The following is an 11,452-nucleotide window of genomic DNA, read 5'->3' as shown; positions in this document are numbered from 1 at the left end:
CCGGGGGTCTGGAACCTGGCTTTCACCACAGGCGGTGAGCAGCCAGTGCCTAATGACTCCAAGCTGTTCTGGAACATTCTCGCAGCTCCGGGGAGCTGCCGGGGGAGTCTGGCTGCCGTTCACAGCAGCTGTGCGAGCTGCCTGCCGGCAGTAAGCCCAGCCACCAGGGACCACTAGTGACCACAGCCCCGGGGCCACGGCAGCAGGAGGACAGGACAGAGGCTCCTTCCTTCCCGCACACTGACAGGCCCGACAGCAGGGCTGTGCGGAGGGACAGACTCCTGTCTGCGCATGCCCCCGCCCCTTCCTCTGGGTAACAGCTGAGTGCTGCGGCCAACGTGCTACTGTGTGACCTCGGACAACTGACTTCACCTCTGAGGCACGCATCTCCCTCGCGGCGTTACGGTGAGGAAGACACGAGCAAAGACTCAGCCAGGAACCAGGATGCTTGCTGGGATCACCACGGTCAGCCCCCAGCTCCCTCTGGCCTCTCTTCAGCCCACACTCCCTGGTCCCCTGTCTGCCCTTGTCTCCTGGTGTCACGCAGAAGACGGGCAAGGCCAAGGTCTTGGTCTGTCGGCAGAGATGCTGATCCTCCGTGGAAGCAGACAGTGCATTCCTCACACGGATGGTGGCAGGAAAGGCAGCCAAAGATACCATCTCCTGGCTCCTTGTCCCGTGCACCAAGAACAACACCAAAACAAAGGGGCCTTCAAGGGCTGGCACATGTGCAACACGGCTGCTGGGGGCCAGCACCAGGTCATGGTGGAGTAGTTGGGCCCCCCTTGCAACCCGGGAAGAGGAGCAGGGAGGGGAGTGGGAGCTGGTCTCTCAGTGGCTCCTCATGGCCTCCCAGCTCTGGGGTTCTGGGGGGATCCCAAGGTACTCTGCCAAGAGCTAGATGGGCTGGGGCTCCGGCCCTGGCCTGCGTGGCCCGGGTGCCCCAGCAGAGCCCCTCTCCTATGCTGGCTTCCTCAGCCTCTCTTTCTCCCGCAGCAATGCAGCCCCGCCAGGAGCCAACAGGAGAAGCCCCCGGGAGCCAGACTTGGCCAAAGCCCTCTCTGTAGTACCGGGCCAGTAACGGTGATGATGTGTGTGAGCATGCTCCGGCCAAGCCTTTATGTGCGTTCAATTCAACAAACTCCAAACAGCGCGGCTGCTGTCCCGGCTCCCTTCACACAGGACCCCGGGCGCCAGAGAGCGTAACTGGGTAACTAGCTCCTCACCAGCCACAGCCTCGGGATTTCAGCCCTCCGACACAGCCATGAACTTGTCCCTCAGCTTACCCAGAATGACAGTTGGGGCGCCCCACTAGGAGATGGGCTCCTTGCATGTGCCTCCCTGTTCTATTCGCTCACTGCTGTGTTGCCACAAGCCCGGTACACAGCGGTGTCTGCAGCTGATGCTGTTGGTGCATTGCCCGAGGGTCCTGTGTGGCTGCTGGAGCCCACCCTGCCCATGTCCAGGCCTGCGGTGCTAGGGAGTCCCTGTACCCATGGAAGGAGCCCTCACCTGTGACAGGGGGACACCCCAGGGAGGGTGACAAGGAGGTCTGTGGCAATACGGCACTATAACAGGAAGTGGACGCTTTTCTCTGTCTCTCAGCTCCCGGCCAGAGCTCTCAACACCTTTCTAATTTCCTAAGCGATAAGGTTCAAGGAGCGTCTTTTGTTCTGGCATCGTCTTTGACCCCAGCTCCTCATACAGAACTCCTGAGTCCCTTGGGATTGCCTGGTGCTGGAAATGCCTTTTGTTCTGATGAGGCGATTCTCGGCGGGCCCTGGGACAGCTGTGGAAAGGGAGCTATGACCTGGGCAGACGAGCTGTGATGGGGAACTTGGCATTTGGCCCCTGCCTCGCCCGGGGAGGGAAGACGGAGGCAATGTCACCAATAACTGTTCCGAGTACACTTCGTAAGTGAACCCCTTGTACTCAAGCCTTTGTCTCAGAGCCTGCTTCTGGGGGAGTTTGCCCTAAGACAACGGCACCCAGAGCTGCAGAAACACGGGTCCTGCCTTACCCTGTGTGGTTCCAGGAAAGTAAGCCACTGGCCTCCTGGCTCGCCACAGTTCTCATTAATTTTAAAGATGTATTTGTTAATTTGAAAGGCAGAGCGACCTGGGTTAGGGGGACGGTCTTCCATCCATTGGTTCACTCCCTAGATGGCCACAAGCACCATGGCTGGGTCAGGCTGACAGTGACAGCAGGAGCCAAGAAATTCATCTGGGTCTCCCATGAGGGTGGCAGGGGCCCAAGCTCTTGGGCCTTTCTCCGCTGCTTTCCCAGGCACATTAATAGGGAGCTGGATTGGAAGCAAAGCAGCTGGGACTCCAATGGGTGCTCTGATATGGGATGCTGGCGTCATCAATGGCAGCTCAAACCACCGAGCCACACTGCCAGCCCCGTTGTTTTCAGTTCTGTGATAAACACATGTCCATATTTATTTTGCCATGGTATTAAAGTGCATTTATTTAGAAAACAGTAAACACTCTGGAAAGACAAGGCCTAAGCCACAGAGGAGGAGGAGCCCCTTCCTCCCAGGTGTGTTGTGATGGACAGCACCAGGGTGACCTAGATAGAAGGGGTCTAAGTGACAGCAGGGAATGAGGGAAGGATGAATGCCTGGCAGGGCAGGAGAGGTCAGGGAGGGCTCCCTGGAGGAGGTGGCAAGGGAGCCGGGCCTGGAGCATGGGTCGGAATGAAATCCATGGCAAGCGGAGCTCTCAGGTGTCCCTGAGGGCATGAGCACCCTCTCCAGGCAGGTGCACAGGAGGGCAGGTCTTGTGGGGGGGGAGGGGATCCCGCTGTGCTGCTCACTGGCTGGGGGACTTTGGACAGTAACTCAGCACCTTGGAGGCTGTGCAGTGGGCACCATGACCACAGCTGTCTCAGAGGTCGCGGTGAGGACTGGACATCACATGCACAGAGAGCCTGGCCCAAAGGGAACACCGACTGCTACAGGCCGCCCCGGCCCCCGCCACGGGCAGCTCAGCTCTGGCTGGCTGACCTGGCACCTTGACTCAAGCCTCCCTCCTCCGCCCCCCGGAAGGCCCAGACCCCGACCCAGCCAAACGAGATTCGAACCTCAGCTCCAACGTATTCAAGGCTGTAGGGCGGAGCTGGGTGAGGAAACAGATGGGAAGAGAGTTTACAAACTGTTCGTTGCCAGCACTTTGGAGGGATTAGGGTGATGGCCACAGGGACTCCAATTCAAGATGAGAGAGCCCAGAGGGTCCCAAGTGCAGAAATTCCTAGAAGACCCAGGCTGGAAGGGTGTCGCCAGATGCCCCCAAGGCCAGCAGCTGGCAAGAGGCAGGGCGGGGTCCTGAGCCGAGGACTGGGTGGCCAGGCAGGCCGGGCACCTTCCTCTCCTGCCCAGCCACCTTCTGGTTCCTTCTTTATCCACTTCTCCTTCCACTCTGCCTTCCCGGCCTGGCCATCTCTCCGGCTCCGCTCTCTCCTGTGCAGCCACCCCACTGCCTGTGTCCCCACCTGGTGACTTGGCTGGGACGCGTGTCTCTCGGGGGTGGAGGGAGGCACCATTGACACTGGTGTCTGTTTGCACAATGCGCCACCTCTGTTTACTGGTGTTTATCTGCTTGTGTCCTGTCTGCCCTTCCAGCCAGGAAGGTCTGCCCTCTGGGTACCGGCACCCACCCGCCGTGGGCTCTGACCTCTGCACACAGCAGGCGCTATGAGACAGTCACCAAGTGGCTCACGTGGTGCCCAGCTTGGCAGCGCTGAGTGGTGGCACAAGGAGGAGACAAGAGGACATCCTTAAGGAAAGGGAGCTGCACTTCCGGGAACAGGATCCTGCACATCACCGCCACCATCACCTTCACAACCATCATATGTGTAATCACAACAGAAGTGCCAGATCCCGTCTGCTCCCCATTTTCTGCAAGCAAGGACGCATTAAACACTGTATCTTCCTGCTCGAGTCTCACAACGCTTCCGTTCCTGGTGCTGTCACGGCCACTCCCATTCTCCAGTTGAAAAGATTCACAGAAGCTGTATTTGGTGGCGATCGCAGCACTCCCAGCCGGTAGAGGCAGGATGCAAATGCACATCTGTTGGACCCCACACGCCCTGCTTTTAATCCCCATACTGATCACCACGGAGGACCCACACACAGCCAGAGGCCACCTCCCAACGCTGCTTCCCATAGCCTCCATGGCAGAGCCACCTGCCGGGAAGCCCTGAGCCCAATCTGCTAGCAGAAACCGTGCCCCAACTCTGATAACACAGACACAGCCTTGGAGAGGGCCATTTGGCAGAAGCTAGCGAAAATAAAACATGTCACCCTCCACGATGCAGCTGCTCTCCTTCCACAGGGGCACACGGGAACACATGTGCAAATGTTTGCATCAGACGACCTGTGGGCACGCGGGACACACACGTGTGCAGATGTATACGCGGTACGCACCCACAGATGTTCCTAGCGGGGGACCTACGTGTTGCTTGTCAGCGGGGGATGGTTACATAAGCCCTGTGCCTCTGCAAGGTGGCTGAGACAGCTGCGAGGATGAATGGGGCAGACATATGTGAGCCGACGTGGGACGATCTCCAAGACACATGGCGAGCAGGAGAAAGCAAGCTGCAGAACACTATGTGAGGTGTGTATATAAAACGCCCAAAACAAATCCAAATGATATATAGGTGTAAATAACCACCGGGAAGACGGACCACAACCAGGATCCTGCGCTGTAAACAGGAGCTCCCCCCGGGAGGGCCCAGGCGCGGAGAGTAGAGGGGAAGGAGATGCGTACGGCTCCAGCTCTCTGCGCGGGTGTGGATCTGCTCGTCCTAATGAGAACAGGGTTCATCATTCGCTTTTGGAACTAAAAGGCACCAGCCCGGCCAGGCTCAGCAGGAGGCAGCAGCGTGGCCCGCCCTGGCTGCTGTTGTGGGCAGCTGGTGGGGGCTGAGGGGCTGGTCAGGTGGCCTGCCCCAGAAGCCCCGGGGAACACCCACCTGTTGCTCCCTAACAGGCTCACTGACAGCCCACCTGCTCAACAGGGCAGGCCCAGGGGATGGAGCCACCCGGAATCCTGCAGAGGGAAAAGGAATCAGATCCAGTAGCAACCCTGGCCATGGTCCCCGCAGGCAGTGGGAAGTGGCCAATGCCTGTGGAGCCGAGGTGTGGGTTTGGGATTGGGAGGGGACAAGCAGCAGAACTCACCCCCTCCCCCAGTGAAGTGGGCGGCCTCTCCCAGCCCCCTCATGAGCCCCTTCCCCGCTCAGGGTTTCAGAGGCTTGGAGCCTGCCTCTGAAGCCCATCAGACCGGATTTGGATCTACCTGTGATCAGCTTTGCTGCCTGCGGCTCCACTTGCACCAGGTAAGGGAGAAGCTCTCAGAGGTCCCCACAGGGCTGTGGGCAAGCCAAGCAGAGATCTCGCAGTATTGTCTCATGCCCGGAGCGTGGAAATCCCAAGTGGCACTAGGTCGTCACTCGTGGGTCACTGGGTAAGGAGGCTTCTAAAAAAAGCTCCAAATCCAGCAAACTACAGATGTCTTGCTGCTTCAACCAACAGCCAATGTACTTCCCCTTCATTGCCAAGGGCATGTTTGAAGTCCCCATGGCAGGGTGTGTGTCAGAATTCAGAGCTTTCTGGACTTGAGATGTGTGTAGATACACGCCCACCCCTAGCAAGTCTGGGGCAGCCCCCGTGATCGGACAGGGCAGTAGTCTGCAGCAAAACACTGGAATAACCACCCCAGGGAGGACACAGAAATGCGGTAAATAGTCTTGTGTCAGTTCAGGTCAGCTTTTGTTGTCAAGCGAGTTATGAAAAGCTTTGGTTCTCTGAGCTTTCGGGGCTTGGGGATTGTGGATTAGGGGTTGTGGGTTTGCTTTGTAAATCCCTTATACTCAAAGATTGTTTTTCCACTCCGATAAATTGCTATACTGCAACAAGTCCTAGGAGGAGGCATTTTTGTCTCCACTCTATAGATGCTGAAATGAATGCTCCAAGAAGTGATGATTTTCCTGACGTCACACAGCCAGCAGTGTCAGGGTCAGGACTGGGATCTGAGACCCCACGCATCTTAGGAAGGCAGGAACAGGATTTGGAGGTGGTGCAGTGGAGAACCCTCTGTCGCTTCCACAGCTCCCTGGCTGAAGACACAGGGGTGTGGGCATGCAGCCCCTGGCTTTTGCTCCATGCTGTATGTCCCGCATGCACAGCACACTGCCCTGGGCTCCCAGATGTCCCTCTCCCACTGCAAGTTCCAGGGATGACAGTCATGGAGCTGTAGCGGAGGAGAGTTGTCACCCCACCCATGTGTTTCCACTTCAGCCCTACAACCAAGCTATTTCCTTGCATCTGGGTTCAATTGCAGGCAGACAGGGGTGCTGGTGGAGGAGAAGGACAGAAAGTAAAGGCTGCGGATGTGCCAGGAGCCGTGACATGCCCTCTCCCAGTCCGTCACTGCAGCCAAGCCCTGCAGCCAAGCGGCTGGGCCTGGGGCCAGCCACACGCTGTGGATAGCGGGGTGGCGGGGTGTACATGAGTGATGGAGTGCACAGGGGCAGGGTGAGTTTGTGGTATAGAGGGGATGGTGGGCTCGGGGGAGGGGTGTGTTTTCAGCAGAGGCGGCGCAGCTGGATCCTGACCTGTGTCTCCCTGAGCCTGGGCACTGGCCTGCCCTCTGGCCAGTACAGGCCACTGTCCCTGAGAGGTAAAGTTACAAACAGTGAGAGGGAGAGACAGAGTGAAAGGTCTTCCATCTTCTGGTTCACTCCCTAAATGACCGTAATGACCAGAGCTGAACCAATCCAAAGCCAGGAGCTTCTTTCAGGTCTCCCATGTGGATGCAGGGGCCCAAGAAGTTGGGCCATCTTCACTGCCTTCCCAGACCACAGCAGAGAGCTGGATGGGAAGAGGAGCAGCCAGGATTAGAACTGGTGCACATGAAGAGTGCATGGCGGAGGATTAACCTATTGTGCTACAGTGCCAGCCCCGCTACAAGCTCTTGAAGTTAATTAAGCCCAGCTCACTCTGCGAGGCTGGTGTCTCTTGCTTTGCTGTATAAACCTTGAGTTGATGACCTGGGCTGAGGTCCTTACTAGCCCTTTGCCTCCTGGTGTGTGCTCTCCCGGGGCCACCAGCTGGTGTTCTGGAAGACGTGAGACAGCGTGGTAGCCGAACGCTCTGGCCTGGGGTCACACAGCGCTGGGTCCCAGTCCTGATTGCACCTGCCCCGCTGTGTGACCTTGGAGTTCCCTCATCCCCCGGGTCTGAGTTCCTGTCACAGAGTTGGGGCAGGAATAGTCCACTGATTGGCTCGTGGGCATTAAGTGGCCAATTAACAGTAAATTATCTATACATAGCCGCCATTAGCACAGAAGCCAAAGCTGGAGAGGCTTCTGGAAGTCAACTGGGCATCCCTCACTGCAGATGGAGCTCCTTGAGACCAGCGGAGGGGTCCAGAGCAGGACAAGGTCCCGGCCTTCTCCTGCCCTGCCGGCCTGTGCCCTCCTTCTGGAGTCTTTGTCCGTGACCCTGGTCTCCCCATCCCACAAAAGTGGTCACCTTGGGACCAGCGCTGTTGCGTAGTGGGTAAAGCTGCCACCTGCAGGTGCTGCCATCCCATGTGGGCGCTGGGTCTAGTACCAGCTGTTCCTCTTCCCATCCAGCTCTCTGCTGTGGCCTGGGAAAGCAGTGGAAGATGCCCAAGTCCTTGGGCTCCTGCACCCATGTGGGAGACCTGGAAGAAGCTCCTGGCTCCTGACTTTAGAGAGGCACAGCTCTGGCTGTTGGAGCATTTGGGGAGTGAACCAGAGGATGGAAGACCTCTCTCTCTCTCTCTCTCTCTTTCTCTGACTATCTGTAACTCTGCCTTTTCAATAAATAAATAAATCTTTAAAAGGGGGGGTCACATCCTACTAAGAAAAAGCAGGCAGGCAAACACATCTCATATAAAACACATACAGTTGTGTAGACAGGTGTCTGCGTATGAAGGGAAACGTCTAGAAGGAAGGAAGCCCAGTTTAACAAAATGAAAAATCAGGCTTTGCTTTCTGTTCTGTTGTGAGGGTGATTCCTCCCACCTTCTTACATCAGCTACATAAAATAGACAGACAGGCTTCCTCGTGGACCCGCGGGGAGCTGAGGGCCGGTCCTGAGCTGGTGACCAACCGGTCGCGGTCCAACACGTGGAAGTGAGTGAGCAGGGAAAGGCAGCAGCAGAGCCTGTGGCCATGAGGATGCAGGTGTGTCTAAGGCGTCCACTCCCTCGACCTCAAGGCACGAGGAACCCGCTGAAGGGTTCTGGGGGAAAATAGGCTTTTGGTGAGTCTGCTGCCTGTGGAATAGTCATGCATCAACCAAAATCCATGTCATCTGGGCTTGGAGAGCAGCCTCTGAGATATTAGCTACTCTCCAAACACTTCTGCCTCGTGTTGTTCAAGTCTGAACATCCTAAAAATATATCTCTTTTTGTGAAAGGAAAAAGATAGATGAGGGGGCCAGTGCTACGGTGTAGCAGGTTAAAACCCTGGCCTCTAGCTCCAGCACCCCATGTGGTCGCTGGTTCAAGTCCCGGCTGCTCCACTTCCAAACCAGCTCTCTGCTGTGGCCTGGGAAAGCAGTAGAAGATGGCCCAAGTCCTTGGGCCCCTGCACCCATGTGGGAGACCTGGAAGAAGCTCCTGGCTTCAGATTGGCCCAGATCCAGCCATTGCAGCCATTTAGGGAGTGAACCAGAGGATGGAAGACCTCTCTCTCTCTGCCTCTGCCTCTCTGTAACTCTGCCTTTCAAATAAATAAATAAATCTTTAAAAAATAAAAAAAGAAGGATAGACAGATGGAAGGGAAGCCATTAGAAAGCATCCTGGGAGCTGGTCACAGAATGCCCAAGTTGCCAGCACTGTGCAGGAGCTGCAAGCTAGGGTGTGGGCTCTGCCTTCAGACCAACTTGCACTCAGGATAACTACAGTGAGAGGCAGAGAAGAGGAACCCGACTTGCCCCACGAGAGCCGGATGGATGGCAGTGCCTTCGCCCAGCCTTTCCCCTCGGCGAGAAGACTGTCCGTGGATACTCTCCCAGGCTCCTGCCACCCAGTGGGCTGGTGCCCAGGTGTATTTGCAGGACTGACTTAAGCAGAAAGATTCTCAAACCTGTCCACGTGTAGGCACTGCTGTCCCACGCTCCCGCAGCAGGCTTTGGAAGGCCTGGCTAGGCCTTGAGAGGCTGGTGAGGGGTTTGGTCTCTTGTCTTCCTGCCCTGGACCCCAAGCCCCCACACAGGACTCAGCTCATCTCTGGTGGGATGGGCCAGAGTGGAGGTGAGCGGGTAGCTGGGTGCTGAGGACAGAGTGGCTGCAGTGTCGGCAGCCAGACAGGAAATTGTGTTCTGGGGACCCAGGCCGAGGAAGGACTCGGAGGCATCAGCCAAGCCTCCCCCGAGAAGCCCACGGGTCTGACACTAGCTGGGCGGCTGCTGGTCAGTCTCTCAACTTCTCGGAGCCTCAACTTTTTCCACCTCTTTTGACTGCAACCTCAGCCCTCCCTGGGGTGGCCCGCTGTTGATGGCTTGGCCGAGGTCTTCTGCTCCCCTAGAAATGATTCTTTTCTAGGAAAGGACACACGAGGCCAAGGCACCGGCATCACCGCGAATCCTGGGCTTTTCCAATATGGCGTAGCTTGCCAGTGTCCCAAGGCCAGGCCAGGCCTAGCTACCACCCACCCAAGGGTAGGGCCCTCTAGAGCTCTCTCCTCAAAGGGGCGTCCTTCCCCTCTGGGCTGTCATGGGATCTGATGTTCCCCCAACTGAAAAGGGTCCCCCGCTTTGTGATTTGCCTTCTTGTTATCTTTAAGAAAAAAAAAGATGTATGGATTTATTTGAAAGGCAGAATTACAGAGAGACAGGTAGAGACAGAGAGAGGGAAAGAGCTTCCATCCACTAGTTCACTCTCCAAATGGCCACAGTGGTCAGGAATGGGCCAAGCTGAAGCCAAGAGCCAGGAGCTTCATCCACGTCTCACATGTGGATGGCAGGGGTCCACGCATTCAGACTAGCTTCTGTTGCTTTCCTAGGCTATCAGCAGAGAGCTGGATTGGAAAAAGAACAGCCAGGGTGTGAACCAGCGCCCACTTGGGATGCCAGCATTTCAGGCAGCAGCTTTACCGACCAAACCACCTGGATGAAGCTCCTGGCTCCTGGCTTCTGGCTTCAGCCCGGCCCAGCCCTGACTGTCTGGAGGGTAAAGCAGCAGATGGAAGATTCTCTCTCTCTCTTTCTCTCTCTCTCTCTCTTTGGGTCTCTCTCTTTCTGTCTCTCCCTGGGTCTACTTCTCTTTCAAATAAAAAAAGCAACAACTATTTTGCGTCCTGATTCACACGGCTCACAATGTGCTCAGAGCGTATAATTTACTGGTGGTTGCGATAGCCGCAGAGCTGTGGACTCAGCACCACAGTAAGTCTAGAATAGTTTCCTCACCCCAGAAAGAAACCCCATGGCCCTGGCGGTCGTCCTCTGCTCCCCACCTCGTCCCCAGCTCTAGGCAACCGTTAACTGCCCCCCACCCCGCCCCCACATTTGCCTGCTGTGGGCCTCGTGTGTGAAGGGAGTCTTCACCATCGAGTAGGATTCCACCGTGTGGTTGCGCCCCTTGTCAGGATACACGGCAGGTGCCTTCCGTCCGTCTTGACTGACATGGTGCAATGGTGCACAAGCCTTGTGTGGACATGTTTGATTCTCCGTGTACATGTGTGGGCCTGGAATAGGGTCACGTGGCCACTGATTTCAGCCGTTTCCACAGCTGGTAGCCTGGCCTTAGGTACCGGTCAGCGGTGAGGGAGAGGCTCCCAACTTCTCCGCATCTGTGTACACTTACCAGTCTGTCCTGTGACGTTAGCCGTCCTGTGGGTGCAAAGCGGTAGCTGGCTGTGACGGGGATTTGTATTGCTCGCTGATGATGGTGAGCATCTTTTAATAAACTTGCTGACATTTGTACAGCTTTCTTGAAGAAATGCCTATTTAGATCCTTTAATTGGGTTTCTTGGGAATTATTGAGTTGTAATGATTATTTTAGAGTCTAGACCCAAGTCTCTTTTCAGATTTATGATTTACAAATCATTTCACCCACTTCCGGGTGTGGTCGTTTTACTTTCTTGAGAGTGTTATTTGAAGTGCTGAAGTTTTTAATTTTCATAAAGTCCAATGTATCTGGGTTTTTTTTCTTTTCTTAAGTCATTTCTGGCTGGCGCCGTGGCTCACTAGGCTAATCCTCCGCCTTGCGGCACCGGCACACCGGGTTCTAGTCCCGGTTGGGGAGCCGGATTCTGTCCCGGTCGCCCCTCTTCCAGGCCAGCTCTCTTCTGTGGCCCGGGAGGGCAGTGGAGGATGGCCCAAGTCCTTGGGCCCTGCACCCTATGGGAGACCAAGAGAAGCACCTGGCTCCTGCCTTCGGATCAGCATGATGCGCCGGCTGCAGCAGCCATTGGA

General features: G+C 56.3%; 1 long non-coding RNA gene across 1 annotated transcript; it reads left to right on the top strand.

The window, feature by feature from the left end:
• The first annotated feature begins 4,477 nt into the window (after window positions 1-4,477).
• LOC108178478 (uncharacterized) lies at window positions 4,478-10,324 on the top strand. The gene is made up of 2 exons (XR_016221675.1): window positions 4,478-4,616; window positions 10,042-10,324. It is a non-coding gene; the product is annotated as an uncharacterized LOC108178478 (long non-coding RNA).
• The last annotated feature ends 1,128 nt before the right edge of the window (window positions 10,325-11,452 follow it).

The sequence above is a fragment of the Oryctolagus cuniculus genome, chromosome 15 (genome assembly GCF_051225735.1).
Source record: "Oryctolagus cuniculus isolate XC-2025 breed Fujian yellow rabbit chromosome 15, ASM5122573v1, whole genome shotgun sequence".
Classification (NCBI taxonomy): Eukaryota; Metazoa; Chordata; class Mammalia; order Lagomorpha; family Leporidae; genus Oryctolagus; species Oryctolagus cuniculus.
This window is presented reverse-complemented; position numbering and strand designations above follow the sequence as displayed.